The sequence below is a fragment of the Cupressus sempervirens genome, chromosome 5, assembly GCF_028749045.1.
Source record: "Cupressus sempervirens isolate cs-2001-9-10 chromosome 5, ASM2874904v1, whole genome shotgun sequence".
NCBI lineage: Eukaryota > Viridiplantae > Streptophyta > Pinopsida > Cupressales > Cupressaceae > Cupressus > Cupressus sempervirens.
The window spans coordinates 844,737,191-844,753,313 of record NC_143122.1 but is presented as its reverse complement, the minus strand read 5'-3'; positions in this window follow the sequence as shown (position 1 = coordinate 844,753,313).

Here is a 16,123-nt window from a genome sequence, read left to right as displayed (position 1 = left end):
TGCATGGCTCTAGTAATGATTTACTCTACAAAGAAATCCCTATACATCTTACGCCAAAACTTGCAATCCATCAAGTAGTCTCTTGAAGTGTAAATAAATGCTCATATGATGATAATATTTTTGAAAACAATGCAATATATTTTGTCGCTCATTTTAGCATTTGACAAAATATATACATTCTTAGGTCTTTTCATGGATTTCGATTTGTAATTGCTTAAGATTTGTTTTATACTTATTTTTTTCCTAGTATACAACATCAAAATATTTACAAACATGGCAAATTTTGAGTCTATTATAATTCTATTTTGTGCATTTTGTCAATAAATATTTTCCAACATCAACCGTCTATCAAAATTTTTTTCATGCATGTTGACATTTTCTCAACTCACTCAATGAGTACATTTTTGTTTGTAGATTCATAATTTCTCACATTTTGGGGCGCTATTCTTACAATGGTAAGGGATAAAAGTAGCATTGGGGACCTTAAATTACAAATGGAACAACAAACAAACTAAAAAATGGGTTTCCTCTTGTCTTATATTGCCTCAAAATAAAATAAAAAATAGATTTTCATTTGTCATTAAATGTTTAATTTTTTAAAAATTGTTTATTTGTAAATTATTTCTAATTATTGATAATTTTTGTAATTTGGATAAATAAATGTAGATAATTTTAATAATCCTTATAGGACTTAGATTAGTCTGGTTTAAATTAAATATTTATGTCCTAAGCTGAATTAGTAAAGATATAATAATTGAGCTTGTATGTTTGACAAAGATATAACTCTGTTATTAGCATGGGCTTTTGAGTGTTGTAGCTGGTAGACATCAATGGAGTTTTCCTTTTCTCAACTGATACGTTTTATGAAATCATTGCATATAGAGCATGACACTGGAACTATTATACTGCTACATCCTAAGCTAAAAGAGTAAAGATATAATAATTTAGTCTAAGACATTCAAAGTAAAGGTGTAGGTAGGAGCTTGTATGTTTGACAAAGATATAACTCTGTTATTAGCATGTGCTTCTGAGTGTTGTAGGTGGTAGACATCAATGGAGCTATCCTTTTATTAATTGATATGTTTTATGAAATCATTGCATATAGAGCATAACATTATTGGAACTATTATACTATTGCCAACCTATGAATATGTTTTTGCTACTATTCTTGATTTCCTCTTCATGCCCTCTTGACTCCACATGTCATATACATGCTTGTTTCTCTTCACAAGAGTGCACATATACTTACAAGTCAAGCATGTTAAATACAACAATTTTCTGAGACTGTAAAGCTTAACACATAGAAAATAATATTTATTTACAATATGTGTAATTCTAGTTTCTATGATATTACAATTTCCATCAGAGGTCCTACTGATTCCATTTGTCCTTCCTCATTAATACAACTAAATTGGTATGCCCCTAAGCTTCCATTAACATTTGTAAGAACCATGCGATCTCGAACAACACTATAGCCATGATTGTTGTCAAGTCTTCCCTCATTTTACATGTTATCACAAGTACCTAAAAGTAAAATTTCATCCAATTTAAAGTTCAATGTTGTATGCATTATCTTCAATTCCATTCCTAGACTTCTTAAGATGTCCCTATGATGCACATGCATCATGAACTTCATGAATCATTTCTACATTTGATGTTTTTTCGATGCTTAATGTCCAATTTTTGTTATAATCTGAATCATTGTGCTAAGATGTGAGCTCTAATTTTGTAAAAAAGTAGGCTCCATCAAGATCAACAAAAGCTTTTAAAGTAATAGCATAGAAGAAACTAAAGAAAAGAAATGAATTCTTGTAAGTAAAAGGATCCTAGAAACCTATGCAAAGGAGAAGAAAATACATGTCAATTGAATTACAAGAACTTAATCATTGATAATGAGGACAATTTTTCCATAGAAAGTCAAATTATGATATTGCTAAGAGGGTTTTACAATATAATCATTCGTTAATAAAGAAGGAAAATTTTCAATTCTAGAAAAACTGAGAAAGATTTAAGTTAGAGGCCTTTCCTTATAGATGATCATATTATGATTTATGATGAATCCATAAAGGCTAGATTTCTTTTCTTCTCTTAATATATATCGATAGAGAAATCTAGAAACCCCTTGGATCCATGTATTTGGGGTCCCATTATAGGAAAAAATAGGAGATAGAATAGTAGCGCATATGGTTGCTCCATATGCTAGAAAAACCATGCTCTTTCGTAGGAAACTCTTGTCCAAAGGTTTCAAAAGAATGTGTAAAACATTTAATGATCTTTTACATAAAAAAAAATCATTTTATGGTCCTAAAACAACTTAATAGGTCATTTCTGATATGTACTTATGTTCTTTTTGCTTATTTGTATGACAATTAAACACAGTAGGCTGATTGTATGTTATCATTGGCTAGCCCATCTTGTCCATAGTTAGAGAAGCTTATTTTATTGTTGTGAATCCACTATGTGTTGTGTACGGGAAATGATAGCAAAACCAAGTAGAAAGAAAGATCTACTTTATATTGTGCTATTAGTCAAATATCTATTTTAAAAATTGGCATAGATATGCTATTTTATAAGTTTGGACATCTAAAAGTGACACAAAAAATTTCTGAAGATGAGGTAGAAAATACATCAATTGCTAAGAAAGATTTGGAGAATGAGCATAGAATGCTTGGATCAATGTATTGCCCAAAAAAGCATGACACAAGAGATTTCAACTGAGAATACCTAGACCAACACATTGTCCACAAAGTTATGACACAAGAAAGTTCAATAGAAGACTTTCTAAAAGAAAATGGAATCAAACACTCATTTCCAAAATAGCAAGCTTGGATTAGGAATTAAATTAAGATCCAACAATTTATATTTTCTAAACTTGGAGTACAAATACATTGAAAAAAAATATAGCATGATAGCCTTGGTATGCTTAGCATAACCTATACAGTCAACTAAGAGAAACTGGAAAAATTGACTTTAACACTCAAACCATCTAAAATCAATTCTTATTGTTTTGTAACTATATATAATTATTGATGACTACTTCTTTTGCAAATTTTTGGTTGTATTGAATCAAGCTATGGCAATTACTTCCTTGAATTTCATGTTTTTTTAATTTTTAGCTACTATGATGGCTTTGTTTATTTGGATATCCAAGTTTAAAGCTTGGTTGAAGACAAATTATATAGTAGCATGTTTGCACCATTTGTTGGAAGGTCAACTACTGAATTTTGAAAGCCTTAACTCTACATACTAGATAGACATCTGTATGCTAGACAATAGTCTCCCTTGGTTAGTTAAGCATGGTGAGTTTGTATTTTACTGTAGATTGTAGCATTTGATCAACAAAACATTTATGCATTTTACTTATATCCCATTCACATTTTGTGTCATAATCATTATTGAAAGCATGAATACCATATTGTTCAAGCCAATGGTAAGACAAACTCTTGACACAAAGTTTGGTCATTACATGACTTGGCTTTAATATGTTGAGGGGAAGCACATGGTACAGGTGGTTGCAAGAAGAACCTCTTATAGAATTATCACATGAATAAAGTATGAGACAAATCTCAAACCACATTGTATGGTTCTTTGACCTTTCCTCTTATTTTCATAACTAGTGGTTCGTCAATAAAAAAAGGGGAAATTTGATTTAATGTTTAAATACTAATAGTTGCCAACTAGACTTTACAAGGTCTAAGTAAACTTTGTGTATATCATTTAGGGAGGACCTTGACTTGCCATCATTTCTTATGCAAATAAGTTTAAATTTTCTTTCCACTTAATTTTTTTTTAGAATATAGGAAAAACCAATGAGTCCTTAATCTTCCAATATTTCTTTCAGTGAGTCTATTCTTTTCTCATATATTTATATTTAAACAGAATAATTCAATTTTCACCATGGAGCTTCTCATTACATGGGAGACCATCATTCCTTAAGGAGAGATGTGATAAATATTCCTCATGGCATTCCCAATCAATGAGAAATAGCACTGACCCAAGCTTATTCTGATCTATCTAGAAAAAATAGTGTCTAAGTATCACAATCCTTCCATCACACCCCATTAACCTCGTTAACCAACTTTCAAAGTTATGTCAAGCCTTAGTGCCCAAGAATGTCTCCTCTTCTAGCTCAATAATCTATGCCCAATTTTAACTTAAATAGCTCAATGCTCTCTTGGAGCTATTTGGAATTTGGTAGATTCATGGTAGTGAGCTCTCCAATGAAAAGACTTCCATATGAAAGGGCCATAAAATATCTTCTCAAGACTACTGCTCACCTAAGCACTATATTTGTTTAGGTATAAAGTTTAAACTGTGAGAATTCTTTTAGTCATGAATCACTATCTCTATCTCAAGTGGGTATATACATTATCGAGACTTGCCTTAAATTATGCAAGCCGGTGATCCCTACAATGACCATAAATGTCTGTAGAGGCTAGGGAATATGGATTCTATTAGAACTACATATAAAATTGATAGGCAGGATCCTAGCTTAGATGTTGCTAGAGAAACAACTGTAGTTTCATCCCTAGTGTTCTGCAGCATGAACCATTCCTATTCCAAGAGGCTCATTTGTGCTTCCATCATGGTAAATTTTTAGTAGCTTCATGAATGCAAGCTATATTATATTCTATTTTTTTTGTTGAGGAGCTCATCAACCTTCCTATTCTAGATTTTTTTATTTCACTGAAAAGCGTAGATGATCTTATAGTAACTCACTTAAGTCTACAATCTGTCCATTCTATTGCTCTTCTTATGAGTTAGAGTTAAAAGTAAATAAATGTGGAATGTTTTTAGATTATACTACAACAAAACTTTAGTTGAATTTATTTTCTTGGGTGATCTCTTAGGATGAACTATTGTGGAGCTGGGTGGATATATAAAGTAATAAAAAGTGTAAACTATTTGATTTACATTCAAGAAAATGGCTAGAGTTTTCGAGCTCATGAATTAGACAATATACATGGGTGGTTCAATAAACATGTTGGAATTAGAGTGATTTTATTAAGGTACACAAACTTGAAGTTGTGGGTGTTAATATATTTCAAGGTTTCATTATGGATTTTTTTTGTTCTATATTATTTAAACTAAAGCTATCTAAGTAGATGCTTTACTACAAATTGTTTTCATGGATTGACTACAATTGGGTATACATTATTTTGTGTGGGAATTCCTTAATGGGAAAGTGCAGTCTCTTTATGACCACAATTATCACATGCTAATAACTATATCTATCTACTATGCCTAGAACATCAACTTCTAGAACTAAATACACACTAGGTTGGATAAAAATTACTTTATCCAACTGAATGGATTCTACTGTTGTGATAGAAATCCAAAAACCTAAAACTAGTGTTTATAGCTTGTCAAAAATATTTAGATGCATCCTCCTTTGAATAGGAATGACAATGCTCGACTTAAACCAACAAGTATTCGATATAAACTACTCTTACTTTGAAGGCCTTGTGCATCCAGTGAGATTTTATGCAACTCGCAACAAAAAAATTGTATTATAAGTGCTATTTTCTTCGTACACCCTTAGTGGACTCTTCTTCACTATTTTCTTACTCTTCACATCTCCCTATCATTTCCCCACAACCCCACTTCTCTTTCTTGGTCACAATAGCCTACCTAATTTCCAATGCACTCCCCTATTTTATTACACTCAATTTGGCTTGTTTATAAGTTCTTTAAAATTTTCTTCCATCATCTTCCCTATGAAAATTCAAGTTCTACTTGATGTGTATTTTTGTGTTTAGAATTTGAGTTAAATGGTCTTCTTGGACAACAATCTAAAATTGATTCAATAAATTAGTTACTTTTAAAGGCTTTCAGTCTTGGCATATGTGGTGATGAAAAATACTTGTCATGCCTGTGTTTACTTCCACATTAGGTGTATGTGTGTATGAGGTCGATTGTAGCTAAAATCTTTCTCTGTTTTTGTATGTGCATACCCATTTCCAAAGCCTCATGTTAGCACATGTAGAGAACATACTTGTAAAGGTTTTTAAATTAGAGCTTAGTTTTTTTAAAACTATCAAAAGCTTTAGCCTTTTAAGCAACATTTGAAACCATGTATTAAAGTTTACAATTAAAACAAGTTTAAGTTCCATCTAATTTGTTTCAACATCTATGTGATGAGCATGCAATCTTGAGTGCAAGATGTAAAGCTACCAAACCCTATCACCATCTATCCACATGCAAGTCTCAAGTCATCATCAATATTCCTACTCATTGAATTAGTCTGCCTTGCTCCCTTCTTGTATCTCTTATTTGTAAAACCTTAGACTATTATTTTTCCTTACTTTAAAAGGTGCTAGCTCAATGGATGAGCCCCTGCATTACAAGCAAGGGATGGTGGTTCAAATCCATCATGCCTTAACATGAATTAATTAATTACACTGCAATATATATATATATAGAACTTATTATTTTGATACCGTCTATTCGCTAACTAGTTTCAAGAAGAAAATAAGCGAGATTAAAGACGTTTCTATAAAAAAAATACTAAAATCATCTCTAAGACACAATAATAGTGTTTTTCCTTATTGTCTTTCTAAGACAATAGTCTAAGACACTCACTTAAAGACAATACCTAAGACAATACACAACTTTTTTTTTGTCTCTATTTACAACAATTTACTCAAAAATCATCTCCAATATTATCTTAAAACCCCCCTTCATGTTGTAGTGATCACCCAATGTCCTAATCTTTAAAAAAAAGATTCATCTTCTATTTTGATCAAAAGAGAGGGACCTCAGCTCCTTTAAGTGCTCTTGTTTTCTACGAAATTCTGGATCATAATATTAGAGAAAACAAACTCATGATGTTATACGGAAAATTGGACGTTTATGATATCCAGCATTTTGTGGGCCATGCCTATTCGCCTTGAAAAGACTAAACTTGAGGAACATTGCAACAAGAACAGCTGAGAATTTCAACGTATTCGATGTGTTTCTTTAGTAATGCCCAAAGGCATTCCATAAAAAATTCCATAGCTGATGACATCGAAAATATTTCTCTTGCACGCTCTTCATGATATGTCAACGTCAACGAACACCTCGATGCCTTTCGTCGAAGTTTCATCATGACTAGCAATTTCCTAGGGCTTATCCGTCACAAAACAATAATGAAATTTAACGCAACACGGAGAGGCCTATCTATTCATTGGTAGGCCAAAATGGAATCATCCGACCAACTGCAAGAAATGCTTAACTTCTATGTATTTTCTAGGAAATGCCGAATCATAAAATCAGTTAGTTATCTAGAGAGAACAAACTAACGAGGCATTTAACATTTTGTAGAAACAACTCCACTTATATGCTATCCACCGTCTTGTGCACCATGCCCGCCATCCTTCATAAAGACTAAAATGGAATATCAAATGGAACTATTATGCTGTTGCCAGCCTATGAATATGTTTTTGCTACTATTCTTGATTTCCTCTTCATGCCCTCTCGACTCCACATGTCATATACAGGCTTGTTTCTCTTCACAAGAGTGCACATATACTTACAAGTCAAGCATGTTAAATACTCCTATTGTCTGGGACTATAAAGCTTAACACATAGAAAATAATATTTATTTACAATATGTGTAATTCTAGTTTCTATGATATTACAATTTCCATCAGAGGTCCTACTGATTCCATTTGTCCTTCCTCATTAATACAACTAAATTGGTATGCCCCTAAGCTTCCATTAACATTTGCAAGAACCATGCGATCTTGAACAACACTATAGCCATGATTGTTGTCAAGTCTTCCCTCATTTTACATGTTATCACAAGTACCTACAAGTAAAATTTCATCGAATTTAAAGTTCAATGCTGTATGCATTATCTTCAATTCCATTCCTAGACTTCTTAAGATGTCCCTATGATGCACCTGCATCATGAACTTCATGAATCATTTCTACATTTGATGTTTTTTCCATGTTTAATGTCCAATTTTTGTTATAATTTGAATCATTGTGCTAAGATGGGAGCTCTAATTTTGTAAAAAAGTAGGCTCCATCAAGATCAACAAAAGCTTTTAAAGTAATAGCATAGAAGAAACTAAAGAAAAGAAATGAATTCTTGTAAGTAAAAGGATCCTAGCAACCTATGCAAAGGAGACCAAAATACATGTCAATTGAATTACAAGAACTTAATCATTCATAATGAGGACAATTTTTCCATAGAAAGTCAAAATATGATATTGCTAGGAGGGTTTTACAATATAATCATTTGTTAATAAAGAAGGCAAATTTTAAATTCTAGAAAAACTGAGAAAGATTTAAGTTAGAGGCCTTTCCTTATAGATGATCATATTATGATTTATGATGAATCCATAAAGGCTAGATTTCTTTTCTTCTCTTAATATATATCGATAGAGAAATCTAGAAACCCCTTGGATCCATGTATTTGGGGTCCCATTATAGGAAAAAATAGGAGATAGAATAGTAGCGCATATGGTTGCTCCATATGCTGGAAAAACCATGCTCTTTCGTAGGAAACTCGTGTCCAAAGGTTTCAAAAGAATGTGTAAAACATTTAATGTTCTTTTACATAAAAAAATGCATTTTATGGTCCTAAAACAACTTAAAAGGTCATTTCTGATGTGCACTTATGTTCTTCTTGCTTATTTGTATGACAATTAAACACAGTAGGCTGATTGTATGTTATCATTGGCTGGCCCATCTTGTCCATAGTTAGAGAAGCTTATTTTATTGTTGTGAATCCACTGCATGTTGTGTAGAGGGAATGATAATGTCAAAATTGTTGGTAGGTCAAAATGGAATCATCCAATCAACTGCAAGAGATGCTTAACTTCTATGTGTTTTCTAGGAAATGCCGAATCATAAAATTAGTTAGTTATCTAGAGAGAACAAACTAACGAGGCATTTAACATTTTGTAGAAACAACTCGACTTATATGCTATCCACCGTCTTGTGCACCATGCCCGCCTGCCTTCATAAAGACTGAAATGGAATATAAAACGAGAAGCCCATGTATTTTACAATTAGTTTGTACTTCGTTAGAATATCCACAAGGATTTCCACCAAGAATTATACGTTGCTTGATATCAAAAAGAGTTTTCTTAGGCTCTGATCCCTACGTCCACGAAGAGCTCGATGAAATCTGCGGGCCATCAAAGGTCCATCCCGACTAACCAATCGGCAGGTCCTAATCCTGTAAGATAATAATGAAGAGAGAGGCCTATGTGTTCGTTCCTATCTCGGAATGGAATCGGCTGAACAATTGCAATAGCCTTCTTCCTATGAAAGGCACTACAAAATATAATTGCTAACAAATTACCCTCAGAGACCCTCTAAATCACATATTAGGATGGCTAAATTCACTCACCCTACACGGGCCTTCCTTTTCTTAACCTGTGTTGCTCTTTTCCTATTATCATCGCATGCAGGAAACGTTACTTTTAGCTTCCCTCCTCTAACAGGTATAGAAAGGAAAAATGATGCTACATATCAAGACAGTAATCAAGGAGCCCTGCAGCTTACATGAAATGAAGCATCAGGGAACCTTAAGAACAGTTCCGGCTGGGCATATTATACTGACCGTATTCCGCTATGGAATAGGTCTACTGGGGCTCTGGCCAATTTTTCAACTTACTTTCAATTCATTATTGATCTGAACAACGAAATATACGATAATCATAGAGGTGGACTTGCGCTCTTCATGGCACCATTCGAACTGGAACCACCAGAGGACGCTTATGGTGGATTTCTTGGCTTGTTTAATGAGGAAAGCTTTAAACAATCATCTTATCAGATGGTTGCTGTGGAGTTTGATTTTTTCGTAGTTGATTTTTCCGCTCAATACATCTAGTCTATTCAATCGCTCTACAGACCAAAATCTCACAAACGCTACATGGGATGCCTGGGTGGATTATGACGGTGTAGAAAAGGTTCTGCACTTCTTTCTCTGGTATAATTCTTCTAAACCCAAAATCCCTCTATTTAACCACACAATAGATTTGAGCAACTGTCTGCCAGAGTACATCAAGATTGGCTTCTCGGCTGCCATTGGAGAGTACACAGAGACGCACACAGTAAAAGTTTGGAATTTTACTTCTAAATATTCGTGGGAAGTCGGACCTCCTGGTGAATTACTTAGAAATGGCAATGCAAACAGATTTTCTGTGAAAGTTTATTTGATATGCGTGTTGTTCGTTGTTGTGGTCCTATGTGGCTTCATAGTTGTTCGCTGGTGGCAGTATTTCAGAAAAAGGGGAAGAGAAGGTAAGGCTAGGGAAGAGAGCGATCCAGAGCTAGACGAATGCTGTTCTCATGGCCCCCGAAGCTTTTCCTACGTCGAGCTCAGTGCCGCGACAAGAAATTTCTGCGAGAAAGAAAAGCTTGGACAAGGCGGCTTCGACAGCGTTTACAAAGGAATCCTGCCCGGCACAGGGGACACGCTGGCTGTGAAAAGAATAGCTCAAGGATCGAGACAAGGAAGAAAGGAGTATGTCTCCGAAGTTCAAACAATCAGCAGGTTGAGACACCGTAATCTTGTGCGGCATTTAGGATGGTGCCACGAAAAGCGAGGGTTACTTCTGGTCTACGAGTACTCTCCAAATGGGAATCGGGATAAACACATTTTTGGGGAACAGGAGGATACGCTTGATTGGAGCCGAAGATATAGTATCGCCTGTGACATTGCCTCTGCTCTTGTTTATCTCCACGAAGAGTGGGACCAGCGTGTCGTTCATCGAGACGTGAAGGCAAGCAACGTAATGTTGGATTCTGATTTCAATGCCAAGTTGGGTGATTTTGGTTTGGCGAGACTGATGGAACGTGACTAGGAGGATTCCCATACGACCATTGTGGCGGGCACGCGGGGGTATGTTGCTCTAGAGTGCTACATAATAGGGAAAACCAGTCCAGAAGCTGACGTGTACAGCTTTTGGGCGGTTACACTAGAAATTGCCTGCGGAAGGCGGCTGATTGATCACAGCCTTGAAGAACACAATTGTTTCCCTTTTCTTGTCAACATCTATTGCATACTAGACCTTCTGATGTACGGACCACTTTCATTCGTAGATAGCATTCCTGACAAATATAACACATCTGTGGCATTTTCAAGCTATCCAGTTCTTGTCGAAACTTCATTTGAGATCTATAGAAATTATCCTTAAGAAATACAGTTGGGTTTTGTATATTTTCTCCGTTGCCTTATCCACCTAAATTTATCCTATTTTGGCTTGTAGGATGAGGTGTTTCAGGAACACGCTATATTGTTCTTGAATTTTCATTCTGGTGACTCATTTCCACAAATACAGGTAATGCTTGATTGTACCTCTCACTTGATTCAAAATCAACTTCATGTCTCCCTTTTGTTTCAAAATGAGATACTTCATCGGATGTTCGTTGACGAGTAATTCTATCCCTATTTTGTAATTCCAATTCTTGTATTAGCAATCCTACCCTTCTTCTAGCATAATTTAGTCGTCGGACTTCATTTTTCCTTCTTCTTTCTTCTTCTCTTTCAGCTTGTGTCATTTGTTCTTGTCCTCGTCTACGATACTCTCTCTGGTATTCTCTCTGGTATGCTCTTTGTTGCTCCATTTGGTATTGTCTTCTTTCTTGATCCGATTGGAAATTCATACTTGATTTATAAATTTGTAACCAAACATTAAAAAAATAGTAGATTTAGTAAATTATTTTTTATAAAATTGGTTTAAAATATCACATTAATTTAGTGGCATTGCACTTTAGATAAGATAGATATTTATTCATTTCTAATTAATAGTTTAACAATTCACAAATACATATAGGAGGAACTTTTTTGTGTAGATAAGATCTACAAATATACTAAATACCAAATACTCTTGTATGTATAATACTAAATTTATTTAAGACAAAGGAAAAATAACATACGTTCATGAAAATTGATAAGTCGAAGAAACAAATTAATAAAAAAAAATGATAATGTCAAATAATATGACTCCTAGACTCCATTATAGTGATGCAAAAACATGTGGAATTCATCAGTGAGGAAAAGGTTATTTTCGCCATCCATGTGCTCTTCATCATAGCAGATGTCTTTCATAAATTTAAAGAACCCAAATGATTTCTTCCATGCATCATGAATTTCCTTTGTATATTGTCCCATCTAAAAGATTTGAGAATCTTGGACGCCTCGAACATGAAAGCTCGCATTATGAATTTCATCTGTAATTTTTTTACAAGACTCAGAAATGATTGTTCCCAATCTATCCAAATAAGTTTGAACAATTTGGCTTGATTGCACCAAGTCATTTGGAAGAAGTGAGCTTGTGACAGTGTTCTCAGAATTATTTTGTTGAGCATCCATAGTTAATTTTTTTCTGATATCTATAATGTAAGGATAAAAAATGGTCAGTATCAAAATGACAAGAACTAAGCTATGCATATATAGCAATAAATTGGTATTTGAAAGAGAAGAAGATTTGTTTGATTCTTTCTTATTGACATAATTCTACGCATTTAATTTCTTTTAACAAAAAACTTATATCTTCTTAATATTACTTATATAATTTTCTAATCTTTGATTTAAAAATTTAATAGTAGAACCTAACTTCAAATATTAAGGAGAAAATAGATAACATTTCATGAAATATTGTTTTTTATTTTCTTCATATTTTGATAAATGTTAAAATTGAGATTTATAAGTAGAATAAAATTTATAAAAATTAAAAGACATTCTTAAATATAAAATTTAAATTTCCTGATGCATCATTTCATTTAAATGTGTATTAATCTTTCAAACTTAGTTAATAGATCTAATTGAACTTTTATAATCTATTTTAATATAAGGTTGAAATTTATAAATTTGAGAAAATTTGAACAAAATGTTAGAGATTATATCAAGGCCTAAGACCTACTTCTTACATACATCACAAGACAAGGTAGAGACCATGTAGTTTCTTACCTGCATCATGAACTTCATGAATCATTTCTACATTTGATGTTTTCTCCATGCTTAATGTCCAATTTTTGTTATAATTTGAATCATTGTGCTAAGATGGGAGCTCTAATTTTGTAAAAGTGTAGGCTCCATCAAGATCAACAAAAGCTTTTAAAGTAATAGAATAGAAGAAACTAAAGAAAAGAAATGAATTCTTGTAAATAAAAGGATCCTAGCAACCTGTGCAAAGGAGAAGAAAATACATGTCAATTGAATTACAAGAACGTAATCATTGATAATGAGGACAATTTTTCCATAGAAAGTCAAATTATGATATTGCTAAGAGGGTTTTACAATATAATCATTTGCTAATAAAGAAGGCAAATTTTAAATTCTAGAAAAACTAAGAAAGATGTAAGTTAGAGGCCTTTCCTTGTAGATGATCATATTATGATTTATGATGAATCCATAAAGGCTAGATTTATTTTCTTCTCTTAATATATATCGATAGAGAAATCTAGAAACCCCTTGGATCCATGTATTTGGGGTCCCATTATAGGAAAAAATAGGAAATAGAATAGTAGCCCATATGGTTGCTCCATATGCTGGAAAAACCATGCTCTTTCGTAGGAAACTCGTGTCCAAAGGTTTCGAAAGAATGTGTAAAACATTTAATGTTCTTTTAAATAAAAAAATGCATTTTATGGTCCTAAAACAACTTAAAAGTTCATTTCTAATATGCACTTATGTTCTTCTTGTTTATTTGTATGACAATTAAACACAGTAGGCTGATTGTATGTTATCATTGGCTGGCCCATCTTGTCCATAGTTAGAGAAGCTTATTTTATTGTTGTGAATCCACTGCATGTTGTGTAGGGGGGATGATAACAAAACCAAGTAGAAAGAAAGATCTACTCTATATTATGCTATTAGTCAAATATCTATTTTAAAAATTGGCATAGATATGTTATTTTATAAGTTTGGACATCTTAAAGTCACACAAAAAAATTTGAAGATGAGGTAGAAAAGACATCAATTGCTAAGAAAGATTTGGACAATCAACATAGAATTCTTGGATCAATGTATTGCCCAAAAAAGCATGACACAAGAGATTATATCAAGGCCTAGGACCTACTTCTTACATACATCACAAGACAAGGTAGAGACCATGTAGTTTCTATTCTAACAAAGTTTTTAAGAATTATTTTTTCATAAATTTTGTTCTTTAAAAATACATAGCTAAATAATACCTATAATTTTAAACTTTCTTTTATTATCAAGCAATAAAAAATTATTTTCTCATATGTCTATTCTCAAAAGATGCATAACAACAATACAATAATATTGATCAATCAATATAACATGAAAAATAGTATAATCTAAAATTTTATATATTAAAAATGATCTATCTATTAAAAAGATTACTACTCATTAATAAAAATTAATGTATCGTGCATTATAAATATATAAATTAATTATAATTGTACACGTGTATCTATGTTTATTTATCTAAACTTGGATGTTTGATAAACTATATAATGGATTGGTTTCAAATCAATTTTCTATTTCTTAAAAAAACAACTCCTATTTTTATTAAAGAGTTTCCTTAAAGTATAAGATTTAAATTGCTTGATGATGTATAATGAGCTTATCTAAATTATTCTACTACTATTTAATATCATGATATTAGTTGATAAAACCTATAATAGTACAATTAGCTAATCTCAAATCCATCTACTTTTATTTAGTAGTACAATAATAGTTCATAGGACCTATAGCATATAATTAGTTGATTCAAAATTCTTCTACTTTTGTTGAAAATCTTAATAATAGTTTGTAGGAGCTATAATTGATATAAATATCATCTACTTTTATTTAACATCATGATAATAGTTCACATGACCCATACTATATAATTAGTTGATCTAAAATCTATCTACTACTCTTCAACATGATGATGATAGTTCATAGATTGCAACACTTATATAAAGATTTAAAATCTTACAAGATCAAATCTAAAAACAACGTTGAACCCATCTACTACTACATTTTTTATTCTTGTTAAAATATTTTGAATATTAATTTTACTAAATTATAATTTTATACTAATATATTTCTCGAGAACAAATTATTTATTTAAATAAATTTTAAAAATTGTAAAACATATAATTTGTCATAGATCCTTGATTCTTGATTTTGCCTTCCAATGACTTCCATTAATCATTTTGATTAAGATAGTGTTCCATTCGCATCTTCCATAACTGAAAGTTCTACCCTTAAACCTATCAACCCTTAGCTTACCCTTGTCTTCCATCACTCCCACTCAACCGTGAGACTTTCCTACATAGGATAAGTGAAAAACAACCTAACTTTGATACCACTTGTTAGGATTAAACCTTAGATAGAAATAACAATTACATGCAAATATAACCAATAATAGAAAATAATAGATCACATAGAAAAGAACACAAGACAACAAGATTTAAAGTGGTGCACTCAATCCCTAGGCTATCTCCACCGAATAGAAAGTTTGATATTATTACAATCTAGTGATTACAACTTGATTATAATTTGTAATCCCTTACAACTCAATACTGCCACAAGAACCAATTTTGCATCACCACAATGAAATAATCCCTAACCCTAGGCCCTTTTATACAAGTATTTTTATGCCACTTTAAGGTTACAATATGTCCATCATATGTTAGCCATACATCAACCACAACTTCTGCCACAACCCAATTTGTTTTTTCTAGGTGCTACCCCAAACCCCAAAGAATTTAATAAGTATGTCTATTACTTCCTTGATCATTCACCACAAACTAACAAGATCAACCCTTACAAAGATTACAAAATTTTCCTTTATAGTTCAGGCATAACTAAGATATTTCTAATCAAGTTACTCCACAACAACTATCTTAAATGCTCAGAGAATAATCATAGAGTTCTAGAAAAAATTTGATCTTGACATAGATTCAAATATAATGAAATCTAATATTTTTTCAGAACAAAGTGTTGAGAAGATAGAAAAACACCATTAATTCACTCTAACCAAGTAGATGGATAAAACTAGAGGTGGTGGAGTGTTTTCCTTCATTCACTAGGCATGGCATTCATTGGAGAGTGGTTGGAATCGATTATGAAGATTGGATCATGCAAGAAAACATTTCTTCCTCATAGTTGGCTCGATAAACTAGAACAGTGAATAGGTCAACTGAATCTTGCGACCAAGAT